The following is a 17,594-nucleotide window of genomic DNA, read 5'->3' on the forward strand; positions in this document are numbered from 1 at the left end:
CGTTTTTCAGCATACGAACGTTTTCTTAGTGCTAATTTATTGTCTTAAACAACTACAACTATTTATTACAAATAGTGATTCATATAACGCGTATTTGCAATTACACGTGTATCGGTTCGCGTAATTAAAGTTTCACGTGTATAAGTTCGTGTTATTCAAATACTCGTATAAATGTGTTATTTATTAAAATTTTATATATTTTTATTACAATTTAAGAAATTTTATTGTCCATGTTAAGAATAATGTCTATTTGAAGTTCTGAAATCAGTGATTATACTGTCAAAATCACTTAATTTTAGATTTTAAAAAGTTAAATTTTCGCTTTTTTACGACGAAATTAGTTTGATAATTTAATTAGCTAAGTAGGATAAATTAATGTATTAAAGGGTGCCCGCGTGATGTACATAATCATTTCTTATTCATAATATTTTCAATTAATAAATAAATATTCACTACACGAGTTTCGTGTACGCTTGTACTTTAAAAACACGTCTAAAATCGTTACATTTATTTATAAATCATACGAATGCCTTAAATTAAAGTTAAGAAGATTTTTAGTGGTGCAAATCAAACTTAGTGTCCATTAATATTCGATTAAATGCGAAATGTAAAATGTAAATGTTGATGTAGGTTGTAAATGTAAATTAACATAATTATTTTCGTAATTTTATCATCACTATATTCCCCCCCCCCCCCGATCCAACTCTAAATCTCTCCCCTGGAAGAATTCCTCACGGTTGGAAACCACTGGCGTAGTCGATTAACGCGCGCGCGACACAAACGGCAGTGTCGCGTTGAGCGTTCCGAGGGCGACGTGAGTTCGATACGATTCGATTTCGGATTTCGTACACCAGTCGTTCGCTTTCACCGCGTTTATTTTTTTTTATCGCCCTGAGTACGTCTTGTTGTCGTATAAAAATAAACGTCGTGCTGTGATCATTGCGAGCCATGAGTTAAATCATACTTTTTCCCTTCCACGGCATAACACTTTCGATCCTAAACCCATCTGAAAGCGGTATTTCGGCAAAGACCGCTGCCGATATAATGTGTACATTATACAAAGTGTTCCGACGTGATTTAACGAATCTAATAACTTTTGTTCTGCGCAATATTTTAAAAACAATATTTCGGAAAAAGATTCAGTTTAAACCTGACGTTTTAATAATCAGAGTAGAGGTTATTCCGTTTATTTTCTCCGATTTTTCTTCGAGTTTGTGAAAGTTGAACATTTGTTCTTGTACTCGTCGATAGTAATGTAACATGTAGTAATGGCCGACCGCGAATTGAAAACACTGATCTCTGCTGAATCGACACAGATGAATCCGAACGTTCGAAAAATCATAACGAATAAACGACTGAACTTTTTAAAGAAATCTGATGGCCAACGATGTTCTAAAAAAATCAGTTTTACCGGGATAAGGATATTTTATGAATTTCGTGCAAAAAAAATGGAACAGAATCTTATCAATCGAAATCATGTGTTATTGTTTTAAAAAAAAATGAAACGTTTGGACGGTCGAACGAGACGATACGTTCGTCAAGCCCCGCCGAAACACTCTGCACATTTAAACAGGTGCACGAAAACGGATGATGAATCGTTCTGCCGGAGACGATTCGCCACGGACGCTTTGCAACGGGAAAACGTTCACGGGCCGCTCACCACTTCCCGAGTCGTGTTAGCTATTTGTTGTAGTGCTTAGCTCGTTTACGGCGAACCCCCACGTGGGAGCTGCGTACCACGATCGAGTTGATGTCGCGATAGCAGCACGTGCCATCCACGTCGCGTACCTAGAGGTGGAACTAGGAACTTTCACGCCAGGGGTAAATAATAAAATTACGCCCTATCATAGACCAATAATCAAATAATCTTCTCGAGAATGTTTTTCTAATAACTAATATGCATTCATGGTTGTTGAGTTTTAACCTAATATCAGTATTCAAAAAAGTTACAAATATCAAATTAGTTGTTAATAATTAAAAGAATTACACTTTTTAAAATTTTACGCCAGGGGATAAACCCCCATCTTTCGCCATCTAGTTTCGTCCTTGCGCGTACCATCCCCAGTCGTACGGATGATTGCTGATGATTCGTTGTTTGAACAGAGTGTTGCGGGTTAGTACACGTGTAGTGCCATTAATCCAACGGTTACGCGGCTCTATTGATAGAACTAGACACAGCCACCGGACGTAATGGTAATCTTTTGACTTTACGAAAGCGGGGGGGTCGGGAATAACAATACGTTATACGATCAATGGTGTTTTTTTTTTTTTTCAGAAACGCGAACTATCCGAAATCCGATTGACGTCGCTCGGCCAAGAGTTAATAATATATTTATCAATTTCGTCTTCCGTTGCAAAAAACTCTGTTTATATTCAAACAATTACAGCGAAGTCTAGTAGCTCCGTTTGCATAGGTTTTACCAGTTATATCAACTGGATGGCGTATTTGCAGTAAGTTCTACGACCGACGGTCGTACAATTGGAACATGTCGAACGAGATTTTGTCAACCAGATTTTTTGCGTCTTCTCCTCCGTCGACATTGATGTCGAATAAATCTCGGGACTGCGGTGAGATCACGGTTAGAGCATTCGTTCCAAAACGCTTTAAGTGCGACAAATCAATTTGATGACGGTCTACGACGATGGCTTTTACAACCGTCGAGCGACACATTACTATGATTGTCATTTTGTGCTATAGGCGTTACAAAATATACAGATAACGCATAGATATATTTACGCGCGTCCCCTTCGATATCAGCAGGCCGGTCAATACACGGAATTCATTTGTTTTTGATTTCGTTTTATCGCCAAGTAATATTCACAGCACAGTATTAGTTTGATTATCATTTATTGTGCACGATAATGAAATTGATTTAATATACTTCAAAAAGGGCGTTGTAAATCAACGGTGGTAATACGGAAACGTTAAATGGGCGGGTTCGGATCGAACGGTCATTTTAGTACCGTATGTTATTCAAAAGTGCAACACCACACTGGCTGTTCTTCCCATGCAGATAACAGTGGTTTAAAAGCACGCTCAACACATGTCAGTCGATCTGATTTTCACGAATTCAGATCGCCTAGGAAACGTTGTATCGAAATCCCGAAGAAATGATTATGTACCACTCGGTATAGTTATCCTCGAATGCGTTAAAAAAACTGAACGTTTGTATATCTTATAATAACAGCAGACACGTATAATCAGTTGATAGAAAACTATTTTAAGTTCCACGACCATATAGGATAATTTAAAATATACGCTTGTGTTACGTATAGTTGTAACGACAGAAAACTTTTCAAAAGCTTAGAAAGAAAATACAACTCACCTCAATAATATCAAACAGATAAAGCTGGGCGAGTTAACTTGTTACATTCATCTAGAGAAATGAAGGTTAAGTTTAAAGATAGTTTCTCTTTTTTTATTAACTTCATATTTAGGTTATTTTTTTTTTTTATTTATAATATCATATTTATGTAAATCTATATATAAATATATATATGTACATTATTATGGTCTCTATTAAAATTCAAAAAATCAATAGTTTAAACATAAAACATAAAATTTTTTTTCTTAGCTCTTAATTTATAACCAGGAAAAATGTGTGGTAAGTTTAAAATTGATTAATTGATAATTAAATACATATCGAGGAAAAAAATGTAATCCTTTTAGTTAGAAATTACTAGACAAAATATAAGATTATTATGTAACTCAGTTGAAAGTAACTAAAATTTTTAACTTGTTAATGCCCTGAATGTAGAAATCCATATTTTATATATTGCCTTGCTATAGGTATGCGAAACAATATTACGAGTATCACGCTGTCGAATCACCAAAAAATAGCAAATGGAATTTCTCGCGATTTTGTAAAGACATTAATACTCAAAAGTTTTTTTTTTTTGTTTTTGTTTATTAAATAATCCTGCGACTAAATACAGTATATAAGCAGCAAGATAAATTCGGATGGCGTATCGACTGATTTCGGTGAACACGATATCTGACCATATAACGAGTAGACCATTCGTTATGATCGATCACGTCGTTAGTAAATGTACCACCCTAGTTAAGAGTTTCGATTCGACATTTAATAATAATTTTTTCTAAACCGATTTCTCCGATATTAATCTGAAACAATAATATCACGAGTGGACCACAACTGTTTGTTTCGCCTGATGTCATTGGGGACTATGCAATATATTTTTAAACTTATGAAACGAACGAAAAAAGATAAAAAAAACATTTTTTTTTTTTTTTTAAAAAAATATCGCGAGATGTATGCACTGGAATGTGTTACGCAGAATACAAACAAGGCGAAATAATGAACGGACTATAACGTTAGGGTGTCTCCGTCTTGGATAAAACGCTATAGGCTTAGGATTGTGTACGACTGTCAGACTGTCTTGTGAGTAATTTTTAAAAGTCTTTTGAGTAAGAATAAAATCTTTATTAATAGTTTTAAAACTTGTACGCTATATGCAGGGTGTAGAAAAAAAAAAAAAAATCCGAAAAAATAAACGTTGTCGAATTGAAAAATGTCCATTTTTTTTCGACTTAGTTTTATAATACATGGGCCACGGGATCAGTTGTACTAACGATCGCTCATTGGTAACTAAATACAAGTTATATACATAGGTTTGTAGTTTTACTATATCTTTCGAAACCATTGATTTTCTAAATTTTTTTTAAAAATGGATGACATACAGAGCTGTAAAGAATATTTTTAAAAAATATTTAAGTAAATACTCAAATACATTTTTTTTCGAGTATTTAAGATAATATTAAAATACTTTAATTGTATAGTATTTCAAATACTACTCAAATACTTTAAAAAAGTCTTTGAAATACTTTTTAAATACTTTTTAAATACTTTTGTAATAAAATATTTAAAGTAATTAGGCTAAGGTAAACTAACATTTTGCTGATAAATAGTCGAAAGAGATGGAGTCGGTTCTGAATCAATTTCATCATCAGTATTATGACTAGAATTACTCATATTAAAACTCAAAGTAATTTTAGTAGCCAGTAGGTTATAAGCACAACTATATAAGTCTTTAAATTAATAAATAAAAACGGTGTAGGCTTGCAACTAAATAGTGATTTGTGGGAAAATCTATGTTATTCTCGTAATCCCGTATAACCAGGCAGATATCGTATCTGATATTAATAGTTACCAATCTAAAAATACAAAAGGAAATTTTGTTATTGAATATATATTTTTTAAAAACCTGGTTTTCACAAACCTTCGGGCTTTGATTATAGTTAAGTATTCAATACAAATAAGTTTTTAGTAGAAAAAAAAGTATTTAAAATACCATTGAAAATACTTCGTTCTGAAAGTATTTAAAAAATTATTCAATACATAAAAAAGTATTTGAATACTTTTATTCAAATACTTTTACTTTTCAGCACTGATGACATCACACTCATCGTCGTTACTTATTTACGACATACCTTCTCGAATACGAGTGAAATGCATTGTTTCCCTAACCACATACGGCGTGATGTTTCGGACAACGTTTTAGCATGGCCCTATCGCTGCGATAGAATATATGTATTTATGACAATATAATCTATTTCGTTACACGGTTCTTACATCTTTTTACTCTCTATAGATTAGTCACCGAGTTAACTTGTATTAAGGAAATAGTAAAATAAAAAAAATAACTAGTTTATACAATTTTTTTTTTTTATTTTAATTTATATCTTTTTGGTAAACTAGAACAAAAGAAAAACGCTTCTTAAAATGTTTGTTTAAAATATAATTCTAATTTATACAATTTTTTTTTTTTTTTTGTATTTTTAAGCTAGAGAATTGTACAATCTGTAAAATTACGGTTTACAATAAGCACAAGTGATAAGGAAGTTAGTATAGAAAAGACAAATAGTGGGTAAATTAACAGTCGAATAATTACTACTATTTACATCGATTCAGACAGGGGGTTTGAGTGAAGAGACCATCCATTGATGGAACTTCATGATAATTTAAACAATTAAAAATATTATTTAATCATAACTTTTTTTCGTATTTTACATGAGTAATATTTCTTCTGTAGTTTCTATTTTTCTACCACTAGTAAGAGAAAATGTTGTTAATTATTGAAACACTTGATTTGTGTGTTATTATTTTTAACAATGAAATAAATTGTAGTCAATCAAGTTTAAAAGGAAACGGCTAAGAATATTTAATATTTATTTTTAATAATTATTTTCAGTGGCTTAGAATTTTAAAACACTTAAGACATTTCAATTTATTGAGATATTGGATCCGTGACCATAAATATTTTTTTTATTAAATATACCCATAATCTACATTAATAAGAAAATATTTACTGCAAATGTTTGTTTATGATATTACAAATGATTTATTGTTCCTTAATTATAATTAAACGAATGAAGGGCAGTCAACTTAGTTTTATAACTATCGTATCTTTCAATTACAGCGTAGTAATTTATTTAAATTTCATTTAGGAAGTAAAAATAAATAAAATGTAGATAAAAATAAGTATTACTGTTATGTAAATTTTTACATAACATAAAAAATTTATATATACATAGAACATTTGATAATTCTGAATAACAATGGTAATTAGAATTGTAGAATGATTGGTAACAGTGAAGATATAGCGGATCATACAAAGCTTTTTTGTATTAATGGAAAAGTGTAATGGTTCGTGTGCAAGTTTTCATTGTATAATATATATATATTTTTTCACTAGATTATTTACCGAATTATATTTTAGGTTAATCTAAAAAGAAATAACGATTCCAAAATGGTACAACACGACGTGTTTGAATAAATATAAAATATTTTTTTATATTGCTATTTGAAATATATGTCATTCTCAATGCTCTCATAAAAGTTCATAAATATTCGAGATCAATTTATTAAAATAAATTAATAAAATATCTATAATATTCATTGCAACTTTCTAAATATTGGGTTTTCAACAATATATGTATTTAAAACCTAACATGAAAAAATAATATACATAACTAATATATATATATATATATATACTTAATGATAAATTGATGGTAAATTAATGCCAATCAATAATTAAAAGAGATATTAAAGAATTAGCGTTAATTAATTTAATTCGTATGTAATCGTTAATATTCGGTATCTTTTTTAGGATTGATTTTTTTTTTATGAATACCTAAATGATTAGGTCTCATAAATTAATTTTGTTTTTCGCCGTTTAATTGAAAAATTAATGAGTTTATCGCGCTCATGCTATCGTTGTTTTTTGTAACCTCTTGTACCAAACTAATCGAATTGTTACATATTAAAAATGCATTTTTCGTGTACAGTATTTTCGAAAAACAATTATTGCTTAACAAGTATCCTAGTTACGGTTGTACATTATACAGTAGCTGAGGCCAAACGGTTACAATAGAATCAATATATTTCCAGATATCCGATAATTTGATAGAAAAAATCATTTTTAATTGATAACATCACGTGGAATCATTATAATAATATTGTTAAAAAAAATAATAGGTTAAAATCTGGAAAAACTAAGAAAATAATGTGTTATATAACACGGTTGAGAAACGGTACATCGTTTACATTTAAAGTGTAATCAGGTATTCGGTGGCGTTAAAATTATCAAAATAGTTGTAATATCCCGTGGGACGGAAATAAATAACGACGCGCTCGCATACTAAAACGAATGCATATCAAAAGTTTCATCGTCGACCGACGAATGCGAATAATAATAATAATATAATAATCGGGTGTGCTAGGAGCTCGATTGGAAAACAAGCTGTGTGAGTTGGTGAGAAGTGAAAAGCTATTTACACGCGAAATAAAGTGCCAACGGGATCGTGCGTGGTTGAGCGAAAGTCACGCAAAAATTCGATGCATATATACATGTACGAGTATATCACGAGCATAACGTGGTGAACAAAAAAATATATATAAAACAAAGGACCCGGGCAGAATAAAACCGTGACCGACGGAGAGTTACGGTTTTCGCTTCGCGTGACCGGCCGCGGGAGAACGACGATGAGGTAAGAGCCGGGATTGGCACTGCCTACGGTGTCGTAGACAATTATTATTTGACCGGAGACAATTATTGTCTACATGACAATGATTATGACCGTAATATTCGGTTACGACCGAATCCCGTGGCGGCTCCATTGCTCGGGTGTACCGTACACGCCGTTCCTGACATTTATCTTACACGTTACCGAAGATGGAACCGTGCACTACCGCTTCTGATTTCAATAGATCCTATGGCCGCGGTAAAAATATACAATCAGAATTTAAATCGGCCAGTGAACGAAGAACACACCGTCGTAATACGTATTGATATTTAGAAAAGTGCTCGGCACGGTCGTTGCCAGTACAATTATATACATACAGTCCAAACAGTCAGGGCCGTCCCAAGGTTTTTCGGGGCCAGGGGCAAATTAATTTTTGGGCCCTTCGACCATAATAATAAGATATGATGAACAAAATATTCACTGAAAATAACAACATTTTTGTAAACGTATTTTTAACCTTAACCAATCAAGCTCTTTTAAATTGATGTATTGCATACTTATTACTTACATAATGCAAATATTTAACTAACCACACCGTTGGAGGAAATTGTTTTGACTGTGTGACTGGTCTTACGCGCGCATTGTATGACTGTATAAGTATTACATTATAATATTATGTGAATGACGCAAAGAAGATAATCTTTGTCTCAGTAACAGTGGTCGGCGACAATTCGTTATTATTATTTATTATACATCAAGATTTTTTGAGGGCTCCCTAAAAATATTACACCAATGGTGACTGGGGAAAAATAGTCCAGTTGCCCCCCCCCCCCTCTGAACGGCCCTACAAATAGTAACACGACTTACTTGTCTAAATGTTCGACGTAAATGCGTCGGCAAAACGTGTCGGGCGAGGAAAGCCATCCTCAAGAGCAACTCCCTCGATGTTAGAATTTCGGATGACGAATTATCGATAAGGGGTTATACACGCGTTGAAACGAAAGCGAAACGCACACGGAGGATAGTGCACGGGCGAATCCGACCCGAGTCGTCACTCCATCTGAAAATCAACAGTCACCACTGGGGACAGGCAAAATTATTTGAACGTCGGTTTGTATCGTTACATCGGCTTTCAAAACATCGATAACGTCGATGCAACGATGTTATTTCGATGTTAATAAACATTGAAAAAAAATACGGACATCGTAACTGCAGTTAACGATGAAATAATATTTTCATGCGCTTACAGCGAAACATATATATGTTGCTATAAAGGTGTAAGAAATTACGCATTGCTTACATGTATTTTTAAGTCGATAATTCTTTGAAATGTTATCATCATTAGTTGGAGTTGGAAATATCAATAGCAATAATACCTTCATCATTTTAATATCTGTTAACAAGGAACATTTTTAAATCTACGATGGTTTTGTAGTTGTTATTATTAAATTCAAATGAATAATTTTTCTTAAAGAAAAAAGTTAGAAAAAAAAACATAACTTGTTGTTGAATATTAAACGTTAAAAATCCGGTAAAAATAATTTTATTTATAATTTCCTCTTCTGAGCTATCACAACCATGAGAATATTCAAATTATTAATTTCACTCGAATTATAATCCAAAGATAGGTTTTATAGAGCATAGTCAACCCTTCCAAATATTTATCTTTCAGGCTCTCCGAAAGAAATCCCATGTAATTGATCGAAAGCATTTAAATCTAATGCTGGCAAACACGAATAACTAACCATATTTATCATTCGTACTCATTATTACCATAATATACTGCGGGTGAGTTACAACACGAAGCTGTTCGATTAAATGGTTTTAAACAGTTTTATTTAAATGAAAACCACTTTGCTATAAATCCAAACGTCTTCTTCCTGTAGCCCGACTGGAATATTAAAATTCACGGTTACTTCTTGTGCGTACTACACACTGTTTGAACATAAATTGTATTTCTACGGTTTATTTGTGTATAATATCCTCATAATAATATATTAAACCTAATGTTTGTATGTGATTGATTTTTAATAAAAAAAAGTATACCCTCCGATTAATAACCTCTGCCTGCGGGTACGTTTCCGATCACTCATTTTACAAAGACCTCAACATCGAAATCATCAATAAAATCGCTTACATACATTACATAAAATTTCATTCTAAATTAGTAAATCACTCCAACCCACTAATTTCCATTCAAGGTAGTGTAAATATACCAGATAATTCTCGTCGATTAAAAAGACACTGGGGCAGTGACCAACTAAATATCTAAATAAAATCACTAACTTTTAAAGGTTGTAAATACTTATACTTATTTATAATTAATTACTTATAACATTATTTATTTCTATACTCCTTTATGCCTATTGCACCATATACGTACAGATTGTATAATTTTCTAATAAATAAATAAAAAAAAAAAACTTTTAAAGGTTCTATCTAACTGGAATATCTCCCTCCTCATATTATTCCAGTTGTGTTAAAAATAAAAATTGTCATCTCATCTGTTCTATTTTTAATAATAATATTAAAAAAGAAGTAATAAAAATAATAACTTTATCTATTCATATTTATTTATTATTCGATTTCTTAACGTGATAATTTCTAGTAGACGTCTTGATGCAGATATTTTGGCGAAATAAATTGTCCACTAATTTATTGAAAACTTGGTGAACTCGACTGCTCCACTATGGCGGACATATTTAAGATAAATGGAGTCGGTATTATGGGCGCAACGAAGAATTAGACGTGCATAAATTTCAACTTTTCCCCAGACTCGTTTGACAAAATAATAAATTCAAAGAAAATTTGACAACCAATTTAACTTGGGCTGTTCAGCGTATCACGATGCCGAGAGATGTAAATCCGCCTCCAAGATTGAAGATTTTCAGATGGGGTAAGAGGGTAAGAGGAAAAAAAATAAATAGTACTCGGCTTCTGATATTATGGTATAATGGTCCGGACAAAAAGAAATCTGTAGATTTTTCTGAAATTTGAATATTTCTATTCAGAATTTACTTTATTGGAAGACGAAAAAGATTTACGCGCTCGCCTACATCACTGTGACATGATATATGTTATATTCACAATCTTCATTTACATTTTTATTCGCCTAGTTTAAATAACTCTCTTCAACTAAGTATCAGTGTTATATTTACATGTTGATTTATGCGTTTTGTTATTAATTTTGTTTTATTTTTTGATAACACGCGTGTAATTTTACTGTAAACTCATAATTCATGTTTAACATCGTCTTGGAATTTTTTTATTACAAATATATTATTTCTGTGTTTTGTTCAGAAGTGATTTAATAAACTTTGTAATAATTTATACTGTTTTGAGTAGAGCAAATTACTTTGACTCCTTGAAATTTTGTATTGTGGATTATTGGACGCATAACAGAATACTATTAATAGATAAACTGAATGTGCCCCATGTATACGTCGCTATATTAAAATATAGTACAACAGCTTTTCCAGATACATTCTCAATCGCGAATTTCGTTTTCTACAGAATAATAAAATGTATCAGTAACTATTATACTTGTGGGGATTTAATGAGTTTTTGGTTTTTAATTTGTTGATGAAATCCCAACATTAATAATAATCATAATATTTAATATTAAAATGGATCCATGATGTGAATCTCAAAAAATCTGTAAAACAACTATAACATTTTCATCTTCTGCCAATATCAATTATTATGTTATTTATGGTTTTATGAAATATATTTTTGAAGATATTTTATGTAAGATTTATTGTTAAAACAAAAAAATCATTTTGAAAAACGTAATAGAAATAATTAAATATTCTTGGCACTTTGTGTGAATGGTGCACCAACCCTTGTAAATTATATTCATTCAGCATCTATGTAATGTTTTATATATTTTTATGACTGACAAATTATAAGTAAGTTTAACATTTGAATGTTAATCTGTTGTGCTAGGATTATAACTAGCATATATAATTACATGCATAATAATGAATATAATCCATAAGCTGAAAATGTGATCATAATGGATCCATGCATATTTACGTTTCAATTTAGGTTCCATTGAAATCTTTTTTCTTTTTAACAGTCACATTAATTATTGAACAAAGTAAATAAAAAAAATTGTCAATAATTAAATTGGAATTATTAACTGAAGCGTTGAAAATAAAATGTCTGCTACATTTTTAGTTAAACCAATTAAAAATTATCAAACTAAACAATTAAATTACAAATAAAATCGATCAAATACTATTCCACGAAAGTTAATATTTTATTATTACTGCTACATTTTTTATTGTTATTCCTTTAAATTGTTTTATAAAATATTTTACATATTTTTTAAGTATCGTGTAGCCCAGATAAAATTTGAGGGGTTAGTATATAATTGTGTCACGAATAGCTGATGCTTCAGCAAACTATATTTTTTAACAGTTTCAACTAAACAATAACACAATAATAAATTGTGAAGATGTATTTTAACTCAAAGCTTCTCTCCAAGGACATTGAAATTCAATTATCATCCAAGCACTGGTGTGAATGTTCATCGTATTATTATCACCCACGCAATTTCATGATTATTTATTTAATCATGACTCGTAACTGTATTACGAATGGTTATGCGTGCTAACGGTAAATCCTTTGATAATGTGTAATAGATAGATTTGCGGAAGGGTAGTGTTTATGCATTAAATGCGTCATACACTTAATAGTCCGCTAATGCAGAGCAGTAGAAATGATTACTAAATGATTTTTATATATTTCAAATTGCATCAACAGCTGCGGAGCTAATATTATGTAATTGCCATATGTATGACCGGTGGATTTTAATGGAATTATGGATGTATATTTTGCTGTATCTCTACCTATGCGTATTTAACTAAAGCAAGATAGTCCATAATACATTTATATAAAGTTCATATATATATGAACTGTATGAATCCGAGTGTCCCGATAAGTCCCGTGTTCGAAACCGAGTCTTGGTCGGTTTAATTTCCTTAAGTTTAATGAATTATTATTTGTGCGCGGACGCCGTTTGGAAACAAGATAATCTATTTAAACATTATTTGGAAGTACCTATACGTTTTTCAGAATACGTTTTTCGACGTTCTGAATACTGATAGTGAACGACAAAAAGAATATATTAGAATAAACGTAGGTAAAATATTCTTGTTTCTCTATTGAATTGCCTTGTTTTTTCAGTTAAAGGATTATTGTTTCAAATGTTTCGTGTAGTTTATGTTTTTAATAAACGGATACATTTTGTACACATTACAACGTACAAAGCAAAAAATGTATACATATATATATAAGCATACATTCGTATATTTATTATTAAATTAAACAAATTACTATCGTTGTCGTTCGATCAAAATGGTTGTAATTATTTTCATATTTGTTTGCTTATTTGCTAGTCGGTCTCGGAGTGTTTCCATAATAATTAGGTACTACCACCATAATATTAGTTTGTTTTTAGCATAATTAGTCAAATTTGATTTATTCGATATTTTCATTTGCATTTGTGTGCAGGGTTAGTATGCACGAACGTATGTTTCGGTTGCGTGTTATGTTTGCGGATTACACCTTTACAGATCCTATTCTTGGTCAAATCTTCAGATACATGCTAGATAATTACGATATTTTTCATCGTCCAGTATCAACCACGTGTAATACATGAAGTTTTTTTCTCGTTTTTCATCTTCACCTGATAATCGGTTGGTGGTTAAAAGAAACAAAAAAAAGCTTATGTATATTTTGATAAATTTCAGTATTTATTATGGGCCGGTTGAAGGTTTCGTACGAGGCAATTAATGCAGATTATGTCGGCCACCATCTCGATTGCTTTATGTCAAATGAACTCGATTTTCAGATTGTCGTTAACGGTAATTTTTTTTATTTCGAGATGACCCGTTTACTGTAGTTATTTTTGTATCTCAGTAAAAATTATTAAATAAAATTTAACTTTCCTTTGTTAGTAACTATAACTATAACGTCATAATAATGATGGGAATCGATGGTCTGTGTGTTGATTTTATGTTTTACGGTAAGTTGGAATATACGTATTATTTGTTTGGAACGAAGAATAACACGTGCGATGAGGTAAGGTCGTATTAAAATATGGGTATTTTCCACCCTTACAAAAGTAAACATGCACACACCATAAGTCTTCTGGTTTGAGTTTGATTTGGCGTTTTCAGTGTATATTTAATTTATTCCATAGAAATGAAACAAGTACCCAAAAGTATTTTAATGTACAAAAACATGATAAAAGAAAAAAAACCATATATTTTTTTCTTCTAATTAATAATATCATATTTGGTTATCATTTATAACCATAAGTTAATTTATGAAATATATTAATGTTCATTAAATACTGTTGTTAAATAATTCATCACAGAATTCAATAATGAAATCCTGTGATGATTTTAATTGATGTTCCGTTACAGTGGAAAGTTTTTAAATATTATATCAACTTTTGATATATGTACTATTAAATTATGATGTACACTTCGATAAGTTTACATTATATTTTTTTTTTTTTTGCTCAAAATATTTGTAGTTATAGGTTTTGACTCGTTGAAATATTATTTCATTTATATTTTGTAAAGTTTTTAGGTTTTTTTCATCCTTAATATTGTGTTTAATAGATATCTTCTTGCGACGAATTTTAAATTAAGGCTTTTATAAAATATTGTACTTTTTTTTTTTTTTTTGTACCTAAATGTTTAAATTGAAGTAGTATAATAGATTTATTTTCAAAAGTATAATAGGCCATTATTTCACTACATATATAATGTCATTGTTTTTTCTTTTTTTTTTTATATAAAAAATAAAATATAAAAGAAGGTTCATTATAATAATGTTTCAAATAAAGCTGTGTAAAGTACGAACATTTTGAAAAAAGTGTGAAATTAAATATTTAACTATTAAAATCACAACATAATTTAACTTGGGGCAGTACAATAAGTTTCAATAATGTTCAAAGTTTCCAATTTTAATATTGTCAAAATTTAACTCGTACTCAATAATTCAAAATAAAATTATTTACCCATTAGTATGTGATTAATAAAATTTAAAACATAAAATATAATACTAACAAATTTTTACATTAAAATAAAAAAATTCCTCGACCATCCAAATCTCTTAGCCAGAAAGTATCGGATAATATACTTGGTAACCCCCCAGGCAACTGAAGTGATATAGGTTTAGAGATCTCGAAACAATCTAACCACTACTAACTCTATTGCATTTTTTGATATTTTAATTATTTTACTTTATTGTATTTTAAGTATTATCATTAAAATGAACTTATAAGTTTAAGCTGCGAGATATTACCAATACATAATTCTATCACCTAAATGTATCATACTACTACCATTTATCTATTTTTTTAATTTCACTTATTGTACATACAATTACAGATTGTGACAATTAAAATATATAAAAAAAGTATTAATTTTTCATGTTAATATCGAAATGGTCATTACTATAATTTTCATTTTCTAGTCGAAACGTAAATAAGGTCACACATATATTTTAAGCGTGCATTGTTAACAAAAAATAATCAAATACCTGTTTTTTTAGTGCATTTTTTTTAACAGTTCCATCAGACGTATATTGATTGTAAAAAACTATTAATATATATTTGCGTCACGTCAAAATGAAGAAGACTTCCAAAAATGAATTGCTATACGTTTACAGTGAATATATATTTTCGAACATATTTAAATCTATATGAGTAAATACGAATATTGAAATTCAACTGTCAGGGTTATGATATTCAATCAAGTAGGTGGAAAAAAATTATTTTTTGTATACGTTTCACTCTGTAAATTAATTAAAACCAAAACTAATGATTTTGTAAAGTTATTATTTTTTATTATTTTTATTTGATTCGTGCATTAATGCTACTGAAAATGTGATTCGGCTTTCGAAAAATATTATCAATCACAAAATCGCTGTACCGTCGGCACAATAGGAATACTTTGAATATATATATATATATATACATATGTAATTTTGGTTTTACGTACATAAAAAATATACAGTCTGTTTTAATAATATAAACAGGTGTTAATATGATATTAATTATTATTGTAACGGTCGCGTGCGAAATTCCGTAATATTTAACGTCGCGGGTGGGTATATCAAATCATTTGAATCGGTGTAATGACATCACATCAACCGTATAGGAATCTATAGGTACGTGTGTGCATTAGCGTACTGATATGCGTTTGATAATGTACATTACCCTCGGACATTAGTAATGCAAATCGAAAGGCATTTTCTAATCAAAATCTTCTGTGAATGAAATATTAATTTCACACACACACACACACACACATACACACACACGCATACACCTGCAGTATATATATATACAAATACATAAACCTGTTGGGTAAGTGTAAGCCCATCACATTTCACGCCGCTGGCTTGTTATATTAATTATTCACCGAATAGGACATACGCTCTTCTGTACTCAACCCACGGCGACATACTCGTACGTCATATTATTATAAATACACGTGTGTATCGTAATGCAGGAACTAATCGAATAACCGCAGGTTACCGATGATGTACATCTATCCACGGCAAAATTGTTTTATTAGAATTTGAATACGTTGTACAGTGCGAAGTGGAGCATACGCACCTGCACGTACAAACGGTTTTGATTATCACAGTAATCACGTAATAACTGGTGAGAAGTGGGGGACGCCGAATCAACGGTATACTTTGCGTATTACTCATAAATTGTTATTTTATCGCAATAAGTATATTTTTATAGTACAACTTGAATGTCTTATGTAAAATGAAAACTAGAAATTATAAAATTGGACAATTCGGCTTCGTTCATTTTCTTTTAAGGATTCGAAATATTGAAATTGCGTGAATTCTATTGTTTTCATCAATCAACTGCGACGTTCGTTTGCGTTGCAGAAACTGCCAGTCTAAAAAGTGTTATCTGACAATTATTCTTTTATATTATGAAGCATTTGCATCACAGAAATATTATACTAGTCGAGAGATACGCATACGTGTATAATGTCGGCCATGTAGAGTTTTTCAAATGCGATGATTTATCGTTGCTTCTAAAATATCCACAAATAATGGGTTCGGCATACCAAAAAGGGCAAACGCTCGGACCCATGGAGTTCCTCATACCGATAACCTAACCGATAGGTTTCTCCCCTTCCGTGCCGTTTGCTTTACTATTGTTACGCGGCCGAAAGGGCAGCGTAACAAATGCTCCGTCGAATACATATTGATGAACCGTACGCGATAAATGGACGCGTTTCATCATCGTAGGGAAATGCGCGTTCGCGATAACACGTTTTACGTTACTGCGGGTGGTATAAATTATGCACGTACACTTGTCCGAAATCCAGGGACTGTGCCGTTTCCACAGGGTCGGCGATTGATAACCAGAACAATCGAAACAGAAATATTATTGACTCCCAGGCCAGATCCACCGACGGCACAACGATAAGTTCTATCGTAGACGACTGAACGTTTGCCTATCGTCAGATTGAAACGCGTCCGGAGGACGTAGTTTTTGGTATCGGTAGCGCTTGACGTCGTTGCAACCGTTTGCGTTCAACGTGATCGAAACGGTTTT

The 17,594-nt window shown here is 31.1% G+C and overlaps 1 protein-coding gene across 4 annotated transcripts in view; it reads right to left on the bottom strand.

Annotated features, from left to right (window-relative positions):
• The window catches only part of LOC112688205, a 149,061-nt gene that overhangs the window by 33,652 nt on the left and 97,815 nt on the right, over positions 1-17,594 (bottom strand). The window lies entirely within an intron of this gene.

Source organism: Sipha flava, unplaced genomic scaffold (genome assembly GCF_003268045.1).
Source record: "Sipha flava isolate LNK unplaced genomic scaffold, YSA_version1 37_pilon_pilon, whole genome shotgun sequence".
Taxonomy (NCBI): Eukaryota; Metazoa; Arthropoda; class Insecta; order Hemiptera; family Aphididae; genus Sipha; species Sipha flava.